General features: G+C 37.9%; 1 protein-coding gene across 3 annotated transcripts in view; it reads left to right on the top strand.

Moving 5' to 3' along the window:
* The window catches only part of USF3 (upstream transcription factor family member 3), a 56,600-nt gene that overhangs the window by 14,737 nt on the left and 24,085 nt on the right, over window positions 1–17,778 (top strand). For 2 of the 3 annotated variants that reach the window (XM_053220876.1, XM_027060872.2), the window contains exon 2: window positions 15,915–16,039. The gene's annotated coding sequence lies outside the window, so the exon portion shown is untranslated. Of the gene's footprint in view, window positions 1–8,689; window positions 8,736–15,914; window positions 16,040–17,778 lie in introns of all 3 variants that reach the window. The other variant, XM_053220875.1, reaches the window with a different exon arrangement.

The following is a 17,778-nucleotide window of genomic DNA, read 5'->3' as shown; positions in this document are numbered from 1 at the left end:
GGCTTAAACAAGAAATGTTTATTTTCTTACAGTTCTGGAGTCTAGAAGTCCAAGATCAAGGTGTCAGCAGGTTTTTTTTTTTAATTTTTTTTTTAATGTTTATTTATTTTTGAGACAGAGAGAGACAGAGCATGAATGGCAGAGGGTCAGAGAGAGAGGGAGACACAGAATCCAGAGCAGGGTCCAGGCTCTGAGCTGTCAGCACAGAGCCCGACGTGGGGCTCGAATTCACAGACCATGAGATCATGACCTGAGCCGAAGTCGGAAGCTCAACCAACTGAGCCACCCAGGCGCCCCTTTTTTTTTCATTTTTTAAAAAATGTTTTTATTTTATTTTTGAAACAGAGAGAGACAGAGCATGAGCGGGGAGGGGCAGAGAGGGAGACATAGAATCTGAAGCAGGCTCCAGGCTCTGAGCTGTCAGCACAGAGCCCAATGCGGGGCTCAGACTCACCAACCATGAGATCATGACCTGAGCTGAAGTCAGACGCTTAACTGACTGAGCCACCCAAGCGCCCAAGGTGTCAGCAGGTTTGATTTCTTCTGAGGCCTCTCATCTTGGCTTGTTGATAGTTGCCTTCTTGTGGTATCCTCATGTGGTAGTTCCATGTCTGTGTGGTCTGTGTTTTAATCTCATTTTCTTATAAGGACACCAGGCAGGGGTGCCTGGGTGGATCAGTCGGTCGGTTAAGCATCTGACTCTTGATTTCTGATCAGGTCATGATCTCACAGTTCGTGAGTTCGAGCCCGGTATCAGACTCCATGCTGACTGTGAGGAGCCTGCTTGGGGTTCTGTCTCCCTCTCTCTCTGCCCCTCCCCTACTCATGCTTCTTTCTCAAAATAAATAAATAAAATTTTTAAAAAAAGGATACCAAGGACACCTGGGTGGCTCAGTAGATTAACTGTGTGACTTCAGCTCAGGTCATGATCTCACGGCTTATGGATTCAAGCCCTGCGTCAAGCTCTGTGCTGACAGCTCAGAGCCTGAGCCTGCTTTGGATTCTGTGTCTCCCTCTCTCTGTCCCTCCCCCACTTACACTCTGTTGTGTGTGTGTGTGTGTGTGTGTGTGTGTGTGTGTGTGTGTGATAAATGTTAAAAAAAAAAAAAGACACCAGTCAGATTAGGGCCCACCCTAATGACCCATTTAAAAAAAACTTTATTTTAGGGCACTTGGGTGGCTCAGGTTAAGTGTCCAACTTCAGCTCAGGTCATGATCTCACAATTTGTGAGTTTGAGGCCTGTGTTTGGCTCTGTGTTGACAGCTCAGAGCCCGGGTACCCCTCTAATGACCCATTTTAACTTAATTACCTTTTTAAAGGCTTTATCTCTAAATACAGTCACATTCCAGAGTACTGGGGGTTAGGACGTCACCATATGAATTTGGAGGAGACACAATACAGCCCATTTTATAATCATATATATTATATATTTTATATATATAATATATATACACAGACATATATATTATACATATATACATACATTTATATTATACATATGTGTACATACATATACATATATTTAGATTGAACGTTTAGGTATTATGATTCAATCTTTTATTTTTCAAGTTTATTTATGTTGAGAGAGAGCACGTGTGCACAAGCGAGCATGAGCAGGGGAGGGGCAGAGAGAGAAGGAAAGAGAGAATCCCGTGCTGTTAGAGCGTGGAGCCCAAAGTGGGACTTGAACCCACAGGCTGTGAGATCATGACCTGAGCCAAAACCAAGAGTCGGACACCTGACCAACTGAGCCACCCAGTTGCCCCTCAATCTATTTTAGATTGAACCATCTGAAATTGTAGTTTCTAGAGGCAGAAAAAGTCAAATATGGGCAATTTCAGATGATTCAACATAATACTGTAACACATTTAATCATTCTTTTTTTTTTAATTATTCTTTTGATGAGCCTTTAGGGTGTTTCCTTGTCCTTTGCTACTTGAAACAATTTTATAATGAATATCCTTGAATAAATGTCCTGTTGCACATACATGAATATGACTTGTAGAGTAAATTTCTAGGAGTTATTACATCAGAGAGGTACATATTTCTGTGGACCAGATGTGGGTCCACAGTGTGTTAGGAGGAGCTGGTCTGGGCACTCTGTCTTAGGCCTTTCCATCACGGGCAGGACTACCTCAGCAGAAAGAGACTGGGGCCCTAAAGACAGAGGCAGAAGTTGGGGGTGGGGGAGAGAATGTAAGAGACAGTGTGGGGAGAGGCATTACCTGCATCAGAGGAACTGTACTGAGATATTCTCAATGGATTGTTTGTGACTAAAAATGACTAGAGGATTTGTATCATATAGTCGTGATCAGTAGAGTCATGGGATCCACCCTAAATTTATCCAAGGAGCAGAATCACCCATGGAAGAGGTTTGAACTGAGACTGGAAGGTATTTTGTACTATTTACATTTTATGTGTCCTACTCCTTCAGCATAATAGTATGTACTAGTATGTATGTAGTATGTACGTAGGTAATTGCTTGGACTTATGTAGGGAAAATGTCTGGAATTGATACCACCAGACTGTTAAAAGCGGAGGGGCATTGGTACTTCATACACATCTCTGCTGTTTAAAATTTTTACAAAAGTTATTTTTGCAATTGAATTTTTAAAAACTTAATAATGGAATTTAGTTATATATTCTTAACCAGGAGTATTTATAGCTTGTATGGGAAGAGCAAAGGAAGGGTGAGAGTCTAACAAATTCTAAACTGTCCACAGTGGGTATTCCTGGAAAGCATGATGGTAGAGCTGAGGAACTTTTCCATTTAACTTTATATATTTCTGTATTCCTTGAAAATAATTTTTATGCAAATTGGTTACTTGTGTAGTTTGTGAGTAAAAATTTAAAATCTTTGGCTTATTTCTTTTTCTTGAGATACAGTTTGGCCCAACTTCACAGTGAAAGCTCCAGTGGCAGGACTTCCTTAATTTCCTTTTTGTATATACGACATAGTATCTCCAGGTTGGCATTTAGGAACCACCCTGACTGATAGCTCCAAGCAGGATGATGATGCAATTCACAGGAAGGAGCCAGCAATGTTGTTAAAGGATGTAAGATTTCTGTAATGGCAAAGGAAATTAGGACTTCTGATAGCAGTTATATAAAGCAGAAGACAGCACAGCACACTCATAAATACGTCCTCAAGTGCCTGCCAAGACGGAAAGCTGCTGCTAAAATCAAACACTATGAGGAAGGATTCTTTGGGCTATGAAGAGTACCTCTGTGCTATCCCTGAACTCTAGAATACAGATGTGCCAGATTTCATGAGTTGAACCAGGTAGACAAGTAATAGGATGTTCTAGGTAGAGGATTATTAACCTAAAATATAGTAAAGATGATAAATGCACATAATGGTTCATATAGCAAAATACAGAGAGCAAAGATGCCTAAAGCATTAAATAAGATAGAAATTAGAACATACACATCCATGATGTTAAATATAAAACTATAATCACAATTTTGTATATTTAATGATAGAGAAATGCTCACCTTAAGTAAAATGCAGAATACAAAGTTGCTTATGGTTTAACATTTGTAAAGTGCATACAAAAAAGAATTACAAAATCCACAAGAATGTCAATGATGATTCTTGTGTATTCTGGTTGGGTGATGTGATTGAGAGTAGTTTCATTTTTATCTTTGTTTGGCTTTTCTAGGTATGTATTACTTATACTATAAGGAAAACCTGTTATAAAGTGTTAAATAAGCATATAAAATGATATTTATTTTAATTATACTAATGGTATAAATGGCTGCAATCCAGACCAGGGATATAAGCTTAGTTGTGTCATTATTTTCATGGTTCATACTCTAGTTCAGTGGGTTAAAGCATTTTGATTGGCGAGAACTAAGGATTTACTAGAGGTCTCAAATAAAGACATAGAACACATTTGCAAAACTGCCTATCTGTGTTCATCTTCCATAAATATTTTGAATCATTGTAAAATACTTAGGAATGCATTAAGCAGCAAAAAACCAGAATTAAGTGTAGAGGTTGAAAAGATTTTCCTCAAACCATGGGCAAATATGTTTAAACAATGTGCCATAAAATGTTTTCAACTAAGACATTTTAATTCTAATTCGAAATTTGATGATAAGAATTAGGTTTTTCTCTTCATGATATCTAAAGGCACAATTCATTTTATGTTATTATATTTATTAAAATTTTTTTAAGTTTATTTATGTTGATAGAGAACATGCATGAGCAGGGGAGAGGCAGAGAGAGAGGGAGAGAGCAAGAAACTCAAGCGGGCTTTGTACTGTTAGTGCAGAGTCCAGTGTGTGGCTCAAACTCACCAACTGTGAGGGCATGACCTGAGCTGAAATCAAGAGTTGGGCATTTAACTGACGAGTGCCCCAAGACACAATTTAAATTAATCTTTACCATTAATTTGCTTCTTGGTGGAAAGAAAACACAATTTGCCCCTGAACAGTGAGACCTAGTTTTGTTTTGTTTTTATTTTATTTTATTTTATTTTATTTTATTTTATTTTATTTTATTTTATTTTATTTTAAGTTTATTTAAGTTTATTTTAAGAAAGAGGAGAAGGGCACAGAGAGAGAGAATCCCAAGCAGTCTCTCCAGTGTCAGCATGGAGCCCATGCTTGATCTCACCAGCCGTGAAATCATGACCTGAGCTAAAACGAAGTGTTGGATGCTTAACCGACTGAGCCACCCAGGCGCCTCTAGACCTAGTTTTTTAAAAAAATAAGTGCTAGTACTTATTTTCGGTAGCTTCACATTTTCTCTGTATTAGGAAAATTGGGGATGATTGGTAGGTAAATAGAATTTTATGTTGAAAGAAAACAGATGTATAAACTGATGAAAAAGATGAATGGGTAGAGAATTTCAGATTACCCAAAGAGACATCAAAAGATTTCTTTTTTTTTTCAAGGATGATTGAGATACAATTCACATACCATAAAGTTTACATATTTAAAGTGAAATTTAGTGGGTTTTGGTATATTTGTAGACTTGTGCAACCATCACCACAGTATAATTTTAGAACGTTCATCATCCCCAAAAGAACACAGACCTCCCACCTAACCCCCTTCATTTTCCTCAGGCTTGGCAACCACCAGTTTACTTTCAGTCTCTATAAATTTTCATGTTCCAGAACTTAAAGTAGATGGGATCATACAATATGCAGTCTTCTGTGACTGGTTTCTTTCACATTGCATAATGCTTTCAAAGTTCATCCATGCTGTAGCATGTATCAGTACTTCATTCCTTTTTATTGCTGAATTATATTCTGTTGTGTGAATATACCACAATTTATCCCTTCTTAGTTGATATACATTTGGGTTGTTTTCCTTTTTTGGCTATTATGAATACTCCTGCTATGAACATTCATGTGCAAGTTTTTGTGCGTGAACGCTTGTTTTGAGTTCTCTGGATTATATCTCTAGGAGTAGAAATGCTTGGTCATATGTTAACTCTATGGTAACATTTTGAGGAACTGCCAGATTGTTCCAAAGTGGCTGTACCATTTTTTTTTAGTTCCACCAGCCATATATGAGGCTTTTAATTTCTCCACATCCTCACCGACACATGTTATTATCTCTTTTATTTTAGACTTCCTAGCAGGTATGAGGTCATATCTCACATGGTTTTTATTTATATTTTCCTAATGGCTAATGATGTTGAACATCTTTTCATGTGTTTATTGGGCATTTGTATATCTTCCTTAGAGAAATGTTTATTCAGATGCTTTGCCCATTTTTAAAACAAGTTTATTTTGAGAGCGAGAGAGAGAGAAACCGCAAGCAGGGTAGGGGCAGCGAGAGAATCCCAAGCAGGCTCTGTGCTGTCGGCTGGGTGCCCAAGGCAGGGCTCCATCTCAAGAATTGTGAAATCATGACCTTAGCCCAAACCAAGAGTCAGACACTTAACCAACTGAGCCACACAGGCACCCCTCCCCCATTTTTAAATTAGGTTGTCTTTTAATTATTGAGTTGTAAGAGTTCTTTACATATTGTATATGCATTTCCCTTATTAGATATTTGTAAATATTTTCTCTCATTCTGTGGGTTATCTTTTCACTTTCTTGATGGTGTCCTCTGACCACAAACATTTAAAATTTTGAAATCTAATATATCTATATTTTTCTTTTGTTGCTGGTGCTTTTCATTTTGTATCTAAGAGTTTTAAAGTGTTCGCTATAATGTTGAACTGTGATATGATTCTTTCTGAGTTAATTTTTGTATGTGTTATGAGATAGGGGTCTAACTTCATTCATTTGCATGTGAGTAGCCCATTACCCTGGCATCATTTGTTGAAAAGACTATTCTTTCTCCCATTGAATGGTTTTGGCATCCTTGTCAAAAACCAGTTGGCCACAAATTTAAGGGTTTATTTATTGGCTCTTAATTCAATTCCATTGATCTATGTGTCTTTCTTTATGCGAGTACCACACTGTCTTGATTAATGTAACTTGGTAGTAATTTTTAATATTGTGAGCTGTCTTTATTCTTTTCAGTCTTTCTAAACAGTACTGACGGGGCACCTGGTTGGCTCAGTCGGTTAGGCGTCCAACTTCACCTCAAGTCATGATCTCACGGTTTGTGGGTTTGAGCCCTGCGTTGGGCTCTGTGCTGACAGCTCAGAGCCTGGAGCCTGCTTCAGATTCTGTGTCTCATTCTTTCTCTGCCCTTGTCCCACTTGTGCTCTGTCTCTCAAAAATAAATCAATGTAAAAAAAAATTTTTTTAACACAGTGCTGACAGTAGGCTTCCACTTCAAACATTTAGCACCTGTCTAAAGCAGATTATTTGAATATTTTGTTTTATGACAAACCTATAAATCCAATTGCTTTTTATTTGCATATGGCTTCTGATTGATGTTTTTGTTTTCTTGTGAGGAGGAGCCATATGAGAAAATAAGTTTTCTGGGCTAGATATTACCACTTAACGTATGTCCAGGACAATAAGATATATATTGAAATGGAAGGAATATAATAGTTGAAGACATGGTTTTGCTAAAATGTACGATAGTGTGTTTGCTTTGCTTTTTTTTTTGCAGGGGGTGGCAGAGGTGGGGAATCACTATGAAAATAGTTAAGGACTTGGGATCTGGAGTCAGATAGTAGTAAGTTAGAATCCTGCCTCACTATTTATTAGCTGTGTGGCTGTGGACAAATTACTAAATTATTTTAATACCACTTTATAAATTAGTGAATATCAGATTAGACTCTGTGTATAAAATAGTTATATAATGTGTACAGATAATTATATAGTTCTGTGTCTTAAAATGATTTTTAAAAAGTGTCTACCAATATGGGGCACCTGGGTGGCTCAGTCAGTTAAGTGTCCAACTCTTGATTTCAGCTCAGATCATGATCTAATGTGTGTTCAAGCCCCACATTGGGCTCTGTGCTGACAGCGCATAGCCTGCTTAGGATTCTCTCTCTCTCTCTCTCTCTCTCTCTCTCTGCCACTCCCCTGCTTGATCTCTCTCTCTCTCTCTCTCAAAATAAATAAACATTAAAACAATTTTTTTTAAAGTGTTTACCAACAGAGCATTGATTAATCTGGAGATGTCAAACATTTTCTAATCATAGCAAAATTTTTTGCTTTTGTCTTCATTTTTTATTTATATTATTAAGATATAATTCACATGTCACAAAACTCACCCTTTTAAAGTTTAGAATTCAGTGATTTTTAGCATATTTACAAAGTTGCATAGTCATCTCCATACAAGAACATCATCCCCCAAAGAAACCCATACCCATTAGCTGTCACTCTTGACTCCCTCTCTCCACTCCTGGGAATCACTAAATTGCTTTCTGTCTCTGTGGATTTGCCTGTTCTGGACATTTTGTATAAATGGAATATGTGACCTTTTGTGTCAGGTTTCTTTCATTTCCATGTTTTCAAGGATTACCATGCTGTAGCATGTATCATTACTCCATATCTTTTTATTGCTGAATAACATTGCCTTGTGTGGACATAGCACATTTTACTTATCCATTCATCATTCACATGGACCTTTGGCTTGTTTCAACTCACTGGCTGTTACGAATATTTCTGCAACAGACATATGTGCACAAGTTTTTGTGTGAACGTGTGTTTTTAGTTTTTTGGGGTGTATACCTAGGTGGCGTTGCTGGATCATAGAGTGACTCTGTGTTGTAACTATTTGAGGAATTGCCAACCTGTTTTCCCAAGTGACTATACCATTATACATTCCCACCAGCAATGTATGAGGAAATAGCACACTTTTGATAAACATATTTTTTCCAGCTTTATTGAGGTTTGATTGACAAATAGATACTGTATGTACTTAAGGTATACAACATGATATTTTGGTATGTGTATACATTGTGAAATGATTACCACAGCTGACCTAATTAACATATCAATCCACTCACATAGTTACTTTTTGTGGTAAGAACAAAAGATTTTAAGATATTCTCTCTTAGCAAATTGCAAATATGCAATAAATTATTATTAACTGTAGTCATCATACTGTACATTAGGTCTCCAGAACCTATTCATCTTATAACTGAATGCCTGTACCCTTTGATCAACCTCTTCCATTTCCCCTATCTCCTAGCCACTGGTAACTACCATTATGCCCACTATTACCATGAGTCCAACTTTTTTAATTTCCACATATTAGTGTGATTATGCAATATTTGTCTTTCTGCATCTGGCTTATTTCACTTAATATTATGTCCTCCAGGTTGATTCATGTTGTCACAGATATCAGGATTTCCTTCTTTTTAGAGGTGAATATTCCATTATGTACATATATTTGTCTATAAAATATATACGTGTATATATGTAAATATATATTTATATATTTCATTATATATATGTGTGTGTGTGTGTGTGTGTGTGACATTTTCTTTACCCATTCACCCATCAGTGGACACTTAGGTTGTTTCCATGTCTTGGCTGTTGTGAATAATGCAGTAATGAACATGGGATTATAGATAGTGTTTCCATTTCTTTTGGATACATAGCTAGAAGTGGGGTTCTTGGATCATATGGTATTTCTGTTTTTAATTTTGAGAAACCTCCATACTGTTTTCCATAATGGCTGCACCAATTTACATTCCCATCTGTTGTGTATGAGGGTTTCCTTTTCTCCATATCTTCACCAACACTTGTTATCTTTTGACTTTTTTTTTTAAATTTACATCCAGGGGTGCCTGGGTGGCTCAGTTGGTTAAGCTTCTGACTTTGGCTCGGGTCATGACCTCATGGCTCGTGAGTTCAAGCCCCGCATTGAGCTCTGTGCTCACAGCTCAGAGCCTGGAGCCTGCTTCACATTCTGTGTCCCTCTCTCACTCTGCCTCTCCCCTGCTCATACTCTTTCTCTCTCTCTCTCTCTCAAGAATAAATAAACATTAAAAAAAATTTTTAAATAAAATAAAAAAATAAATTTACATCCAAATTAGTTAGCATATAGTGCAACAATGATTTCAGGAGTAGATTCCTTAATGCCCCTTACCCATTTAGCCCGTCCCCCCTCCCACAACCCCTCCAGTAACCCTCTGTTTGTTCTCCATATTTAAGAGTCTCTTATGTTTTGTCCCCCTCCCTGTTTTTATAGTATTTTTGTTTCTCTTCCCTTATGTTGATTTGTTTTGTCTCTTAAAGTCCTCATATGAGTGAAGTCATATGAGTTTTGTCTTTGACTAATTTTGCTTAGCATAATACCCTCCAGTTCCATCCACGTAGTTGCAAATGGCAAGATTTCATTCTTTTTGACTGCTGAGTAATACTCCATTGTATATATATACCACATCTTCTTTATCCATTCATCCATCAATGGACATTTGGGCTCTTTCCATACTTTCGCTATTGTTGATAGTCTTTTGACTTAAAAAAAAAAAGTTTATTTATTTTGAGAGAGAGAGGGAGGAGAGAGTATCCCAAGTAGGCTCCATGCTGTCAGTACAGAGCCCAATGTGGGGCTTGAATCCATGAACCATGAGATCATGACCTACCCGAAACCAAGAGTTGGACACTTAACCAACTGAGCCATAGAGGGCCCCCGTTTTTTGATAATAACTCTTCTAATAGGTGTGAGGTGAGATCTCATTATGGTTTTGATTTGCATTCCCCTGATGATTAATGATGATGAACATCTTTTTATGTACTTGTTGGTCATTTTTATGTCTTCTTTGGAAATATATATTCTTTGAATATTTTTGAAAGAAATTTCAAGGCATTGATTAAGTGGCAGGGACCTTGAGAGAGCCTTTTGAGGTAGTGTTCTGTATCTTGATCTTAGTGGTGGTTACGTGAGTGTATTCACATATATAAATTTATTGAACAGTGAACTTACATTAGTGGCTTATTGTATATGTAATATGTCAATAAAAAAGAAAAAAAATCCGTACTTCATTGTACTTTTTATTGTTTAAAGTAGACCAGGGGAACTTTGTTTCAGAAGTGAAATCTGAGCACCCTTACTAGGCACAGAAAATTCGTTCACAGTCTAGTCCAAGTTCTCTTGCTGTCCGCACCTCCTGTTTCCTTCCCTCTCTCCCATAATTTTTATATTCCTGCTGCAATCCTCAGACTCACAAGACATTTTTAATGTTTCACTGCCTTTGCACTTCTCTTCTGCTAACTCATATCCTTTCTTCTCTCCATCTTGACTGACAAAAATACTATGTATTCTTTAAAACCTAGCTTTCTTTGAGTCCCACAAAAAACATGCCTGATTCTGTGTTCTTTCATAGCATTTTATTAACAAATCTTTGAGGTAGCATTTACCAGTTTTTAAATTCACTTTTAAAACCTTTCTATTTTAAAAGAATTATAGACTCAAAAGAAGTTACAAAAATACTACAATAAATCCATGTACTGCTGACCCAGTTTCCCAGAGTAGAGATATGTAGCTGTAGGACAATAGCACAAGTAGGAAGTTGACATTCATTAACCAATTTTTTTAAATTCATCTTCTTTTCAATTTTTTAAATTATCTGTGTTGCCCAATATGGTAATCACTAGTCTCATGTAACTATTTAAATTACTTTAAGTTACATAAAATTAAAAGTTTGGTGGTCTCACTAGCCGCATTTCAAGCATTTAATATACACATGTGACTAATGGCGACCATATGGACAATGCAGGTATAGAATATCTGCATTGCACAACATTCTTTTGGATAGCCCTGACCTAGACTGTGTTCTTCTTGAGAGAAGACTTGCCTTTTCCATCTTTGTATCTGTAATTCCTAGGCAGTGGGGGCACTTGGTCTATACCTGAATGATTGAGTCTAGTCCTATCTTGTTTTACATGTGAAGAAACTTGGGCCCTAAGCTGTGATAAGTAAAATGATGCCTAGCTTTTCAGTAGCAAATCTAGAATTGGAGCTCATTTTCCCAATTCCAAGTTCACTGTTCTTTCCAGGTGGCCTCATTGGTTGTGAGCTCACTGATTTTTATTAGTTCTAGAGGGAGAACAGTGTTAAAATAATGCACTTCTCAGACTTTAGGCTACAGAAAAATCAACTAGGAAGCTTGTATTTCTGGACTTGTCTTTCCTAAGATTCTGATTCAGTAGGTCTGGTGTAGGGCGTAGGAATCAATGTTTTAAACGTATGCTTAGTCAGTATATGTGGTCATAACATAAGGATAGCTCAGAAGAGAGAGCAACAGAACAGAGAGCCTGGAAATGGAACTGCACTAATATGGACATTTGATTTTTAACAAAGGTACCACTGAAGAAAGGAAATGTTTTCAACAAATGATGTTGGAACAACTAAATATCCATATGGGAAAAAAATGAACTTTAACCCCCCTACCTCCTGCCATACAGATCATTGATCTAAATATGCCAATATCATAAACTTTGTAGAAACAATCATAGTAGAATATCTTGGGAATGAGTAAAGGTTTCTTGGACAGGCCACAAAAAGAAATAATCATAAATTAAAAATTGCTAAGTTATACTTCATCAGGAGCTATTGCTTACCAAAAGGCACAGTTAAGAAAAGGCATAGGTAGGCCACATAGTGGGAGACAATATTTGCAAAATATGTTTCAGACAAATGACAAGTATGCAGAAGATATAAGTAACTCAGGATATATGAAGATTTTCTGTGAGTTAATCATAAAAGGACAAACTGTTGTAAACTCTTAAGTCTAAAGTTCTCTTTTGGCCAGCAAAAGAGGGGACACAGGATTAAAGTGAGAGACGGCTAATGTCCGGGGAAAAGACAAGAGCCCCGAATAAGGGTCCTTGCCTCGTATTTATTCAGGTCAGAAGGCTTGCAAACGTGATGGGCATGTACAAAGAGACAAACTAGGAACATTAACTTGGGGACGTGAAGGAAAAGGGGGGTTTTGAAGATATACAGTGTTCGGGGTTTGGGTCAATATAAAACTCCCGGCGCCGGGCAGATGGATAGATGGTTGTTAACAGCAGACCGGAGGCACCGTGCCTATTTATCTTAGCTAGCCTAGGGGATGAGACAGATAGGGGGAATAACCACAGGGCTAATAAGGCACCTTTTCTTTTGTTCACCATCTCCGCTCTGGGCTGCTTTGCCTGCAGCACAGAGGTCCATAGTCCAATTCACCAATCAATTTACCTAACCTGGCCCTATTCTCCTGTGAAAGCCGCTTTTCTGCTATAGTACTAAATTGGGAGTGTTTCCACCTTGTACATCTAATGTTTATTTTCATATACCTATGTATTGGGCACCTTTGTGCCATTTCTATTTCAGGCCTTTGCCTCTCTCTATTTTGGGAGGTTCTGCACCCCCTCTGTATTTTGGGGTGCCTTCACACCTCCCTAATCCTGGCACCTTTGTGCCTCCCTATTCTCGGGGTATCTTTGCACCCCCCTATTCTTGGAGTGCCAATCTGGTTTACCCAAACTCTGGTGTAAGCGTTTTATGACTTTGTATTTCTTTATGCCTTGTTAATCCATTTGGTGTAAGCCCGGAGGATTCCTAAGCTCGTCGCCTACAATAAACAATCCAATTAAAAAACTGGCAAAAAGATAGGGCACCTGGGTAGCTTAGTTGGTTAAGCGTCCGGCTTCAGCACAGGTCCTGATATCACAGTTTGTGGGTGTAAGCCCTGCATCAGGCTCTGCTGACAGCTCAGAGCCTGGAGCCTGCTTCTGATTGTGTGTCTCCCTCTCTCTCTGCCCCTCCCCTGCTCATGCTGTCTCTCCCTTTCTCTCTCTCTCAAAAATAAATAAACATTAAAAAAAAACTGGCAAAAAGATATGAGCAGACAAAACAAGATCTACAAATGGTCTTAAATTTTCTTCAATGTTTATTTATTTTTGAGAGAGAGAGAGAGAGTGAGTGAGCAGAGGTGGGGGAGGGGCACAAAGAGAGGGAAATGCAGAACTCAAGCAGGCTCCAGGCTCTGAGCTGTCAGCACAGAGCCAGATGCAGAGCTGGAACTCACGAACTGTGAGATCATGCCCTGAGCCAAAGTCGGATGCTTAACTGACTGAGCCACCTAGGGGCCCCCTACAGATGGTCTTCATATGCACATAAAAATTTATTCAATGTTATCAATCATCTAGGAAATGAAAATTAAACTATAATGAGATTCCACTATTTAACCACCAGAATAGTTGAAATTGATAAGCAGACAAAGCCCAATGTTAGTAGGATATTGAACAACCAGAACTCTTACATTTTGGATGGGAATGCAAAATGGTACTGTCACTCTGGGGAAAGTGTGACAGATGTTCTTACATAAGTCTTTTTGTGGATATACTTTTTTTTATTTCTCTTGGGTAGATACTTGGGAGTGGAACTGCAGGGAATATAATAAGCATTTCTACTCCTGGGTATTTACTCAACAGAAAGAAAGACTATACCCATGAAAAATGTTGCACAAGAATATTCATGGAGAGCAGCTTTTCTTCCTGGTCACCAAAACACAGGAACAGGTGTTCATCAACGGAAAATAAACAAGCTATGTTATAAACAGACACACAGTTATACATTCATACTCAGCAATAAAAAGGAACAAACTACTGGATGAATTTCAGAAATATGCTGAGTGAAAGGTTGACAAAACAGAATTCTCAGTTAATGCATTGTAAAGTTCAGTAGAGAAAAAAATGAGAACACTGGTTGCCTCTGTGGGAGAAGGGGAAGGTATTGACTAGGAAGGGTCGTGAGAGAACTTTCTCTGGTAATAATAATGTTCTGTACCTTGATAGGGATTGGGTCACACAGGTATGTGCATTAGTCAGAACTCACTGAATTTTACACTTAAGATTTGTGCATTTTACTATACATAAGCTTTACTGCAAGAGGAAAAAGCAGTTTTAAAAGTTGTGATTTTGATACAAGTGATCTCAAAAGTACACTTTGAGAACCATTGGATTTGACTAATTTCAGAAATAATTCTTTCTTACCGTAAAATATAGTGATTCATAGATTATTAATGTAACATTTTGAATTTTTTCTTTAAAAATTAAATATTGTATTAAAAGTAACATTTCCTTATTAGTAGGTTAATGAGTCAGTGGACAAGCGTTTATGACATTATATAGTTCATTATTTCAATAAGTATTCTTTGTTTCAATAAGTGTTCTTTTTTAATGTGAGGAATGCAAGCTTAATATCAGGAGGAATAGCATATGGAAACAATTATACACTGATAGATGTAATTGAATTTGTTAAAATGTGGTTTGAGATGGATATTTACAGTGATGTTTGGTAAACTGGGTGATGTACCCCTTTCAGTTAAACTCTTGCGTCTCACCCCCATGCGATGAGTATGTTTACTTATGTGATAGACCTCTAGTATCATTTACTTTAAGATTCTAGATGTTCAGAAGTTTAGAACTTTAACGTCATGTATCTTACTTGTAACATGAATCTGCAAACTTTCAAAAGTGCTTACAAGTTTTACAGTTTCAAAACTGAAACTGTAATGTTAATGACCAAATGCTGACTCACGGGCACAAGGGAAATCTGACCTTATGGGTTTATAGGTGAAATTATGTGTTCACCTGTCATGCCCTATCCCAAACAATCTCTCCTCCAGTAGGGTGTTGGTCAGATGCCTGAAATTCCACCAACTAAAGATACCTGCCTGTGTTTCTAAATTTTCCAGATAACAATCCCCTGGGGGCATTCTAAATTTCAGACTCCTCCCTTAAAGATTGGGATTCCTCCCTTAGAGACTGATTCAGGGTCAGGCTGACAGTGGGCTGACAATTCCTGTTTTTTAACTATTATCTTGTTGAAAATACAGATTCCTGGGCCCTACCCAGTACTTCTCATTTGTCTGGGATGAAGCCCCCAAATTTACATTTTTTGTAATGTTTGTATTTATTTTTTTTTGAGAGAGCGTAAGCCAGGGAGGGGCAGGGAGAGGGGACAGAGGATCTGAAGCAGGCCCTTTGCTGACAGCAGCAATCCCGATACGGGTCTCAAATTCATAAACCGCAAGATCATGACCTGAGCCAAAATCAGACACTTAACCAACTGAGCCAGGTGCCCCCAAATCTGCATTTTCTGGAGTATATACAATGCACAGTTCTGAAGGCTGTCATCCTAGTGTCGCTGCCTTCGTGGAAGATCCTTGAGTAAGTTTTGTCACTCTCACAAGTGAGAAGAGGGAAGTGGGAGATTGAAGGAAGATAATTTTAGAATTGAGGACAGACCTTAGTGTAAGACATAGGTGGAGGACAATAAGAACTTGAGGGACAGTGAGCATGCCTAAGAGAAAGGAGAGAATCTCCTGGGATCTGTCCAATGACTACAGTACTTGCTACCATTTTTGTGGGAGTGGAGCATGAGCCGCCTATTGGAGAGTGACTTTTTAAAGCAACTACATTCATTAGCTTTCGGATCATTCTGTTTGCCACCAAAAATCTGCCTGCATGCCCTAAGTTGCCAGTTGTTTTACATGCTAATGGAAACCTAGCCACTGTAAACATTCATTGATTTTTCTCTTGTGTAGTAAGAAGAAAACATAACTTATAGACCATCTTCTGGCAGAAGATGATAGATTTGGATCAGAAACGGGAGGCGCTGGAAGCCAGGAATCAAAAGTGAAGAACTTCTGCAAGCCCTTGGGTGATAAAGGTGACAAGGACTTATTTACTCACATGTCCCGCATTGTCATTATGTAGTAACCTGATGTGAGTTTGTTGCTTTTAGGCTGATGTATACCATCACACATGTAAGGGAGAGTAAGCTGCTGGAAGTGGGACTTGAGTGCACATTTCTCCTCAGGCTGCTTCAGTCAGTACTTCCTATCATTACCTTGTCTGCATTTGCTTCTACTCATTCCCCAGGACCCTTCCTCCACCTTTACAGGGCTAGAGCCCAGTCTGAAATGCCTTCATTATTATTCATAGCTAACATTTGTTGAATTCTTTTTGCTGCTAGGCACCGTGCTGCTCTGCTCCCCTGCATTTGTCATTCCCTTCTCAAAACAACCCAATGGTCCAGATGCTATGATTTTGATCCATTTTGTAGATGAAACATCTGAGGTTCCAAGAGGTTATATGTCTTGCCCAGGACCTCACAGCTAGGAAATGGCAGAACCAGATTTTATTTTATTTTATTTTATTTTATTTTATTTTATTTTATTTTATTTTATTTTATTTTATTTATTTTATTTTATTTATTTTATTTTATTTTATTTTATTTCATTTTATTTATTTCTGTATCTGTTTTTTTAAATTTTTAAATGTTTATTTGTTTTTTAAAATTTATTTTTTTAAATTTACATCCAAGTTAGCATATAGTGCAACAATGATTTCAGGAGTAGATTCCTTAATGCCCCTTACCCATTTAGCCCATCCCCCCTCCCACAACCCCTCCAGTAACCCTCTGTTTGTTCTCCATATTTAAGAGTCTCTTATATTTTGTCCCCCTCCCTGTTTTTATAGTATTTTTATTTCCCTTCCCTTATGTTCATCTGTTTTGTATCTTAAAGTCCTCATATGAGTGAAGTCATATGACATTTGTCTTTCTCTGACTAATTTCACTTAGCCGAATACCTTCTAGTTCCATCTACATAGTTGCAAATGGCAAGATTTCATTCTTTTTGATTGCCGAGTAATACTCCATTGTATATATATACCACATCTTCTTTACCCATTCATCCATCGATGGACATTTGGGCTCTTTCCATACTTTGGCTATTGTTGATAATACTGCTATAAACATTGGGGTGCATGTATCCCTTCAGAACAGCATACCTGTATCCCTTGGATAAATACCTAGTAGTGCCATTGCTGGGTCGTAGGGTAGCTCTACTTTTAATTTTTTGAGGAACCTCCATACTGTTTTCCAGAGTGGCTGTACCAGTTTGGCAGAACCAGATTTTAAACTCATGCTTTCTTTCTCTTTTTTTAATGTTTATTTATTTTTGAGGGAGAGCGTGTGTGAGTAGGGAAGGGTCAGAGAGAGATGGAGACACAGAATCTGAAGCAGATTACAGGCTCTGAGCCATCAGCACATACCCTGACGTGGGGCTTGAACTCACTAACCATGAGATCATGACCTGAGCTGAAGTTGGACGCTTAACCTACTGAGCCACCCAGGCACCCCTAAACTCACACTTTCTGATTTCCGATTCCATACACAGAAAATGGTAACTGCACTTGCACCTACTCCAGTGTACCACAACAGGTATCCCAGTTGGACAGACCACTTTTGAAAGGCCAGGCCATCAGTCCCTGAGATTTAAAAGCATTAAAGTCTTCATTATGAAATTTTTAAAGATCAGAGAAGAGAAAGAAACCCCCTATAATGTTGCTGGCTTTACATTACTATGACTATTATCTTCATGTATTTGCTTTCAGGCTTTTTTG

This window comes from Acinonyx jubatus, chromosome C2 (genome assembly GCF_027475565.1).
Source record: "Acinonyx jubatus isolate Ajub_Pintada_27869175 chromosome C2, VMU_Ajub_asm_v1.0, whole genome shotgun sequence".
Classification (NCBI taxonomy): Eukaryota; Metazoa; Chordata; class Mammalia; order Carnivora; family Felidae; genus Acinonyx; species Acinonyx jubatus.
The sequence above is the reverse complement of the archived record's forward strand: the minus strand, read 5'-3'. Positions and strand labels throughout refer to the sequence as shown.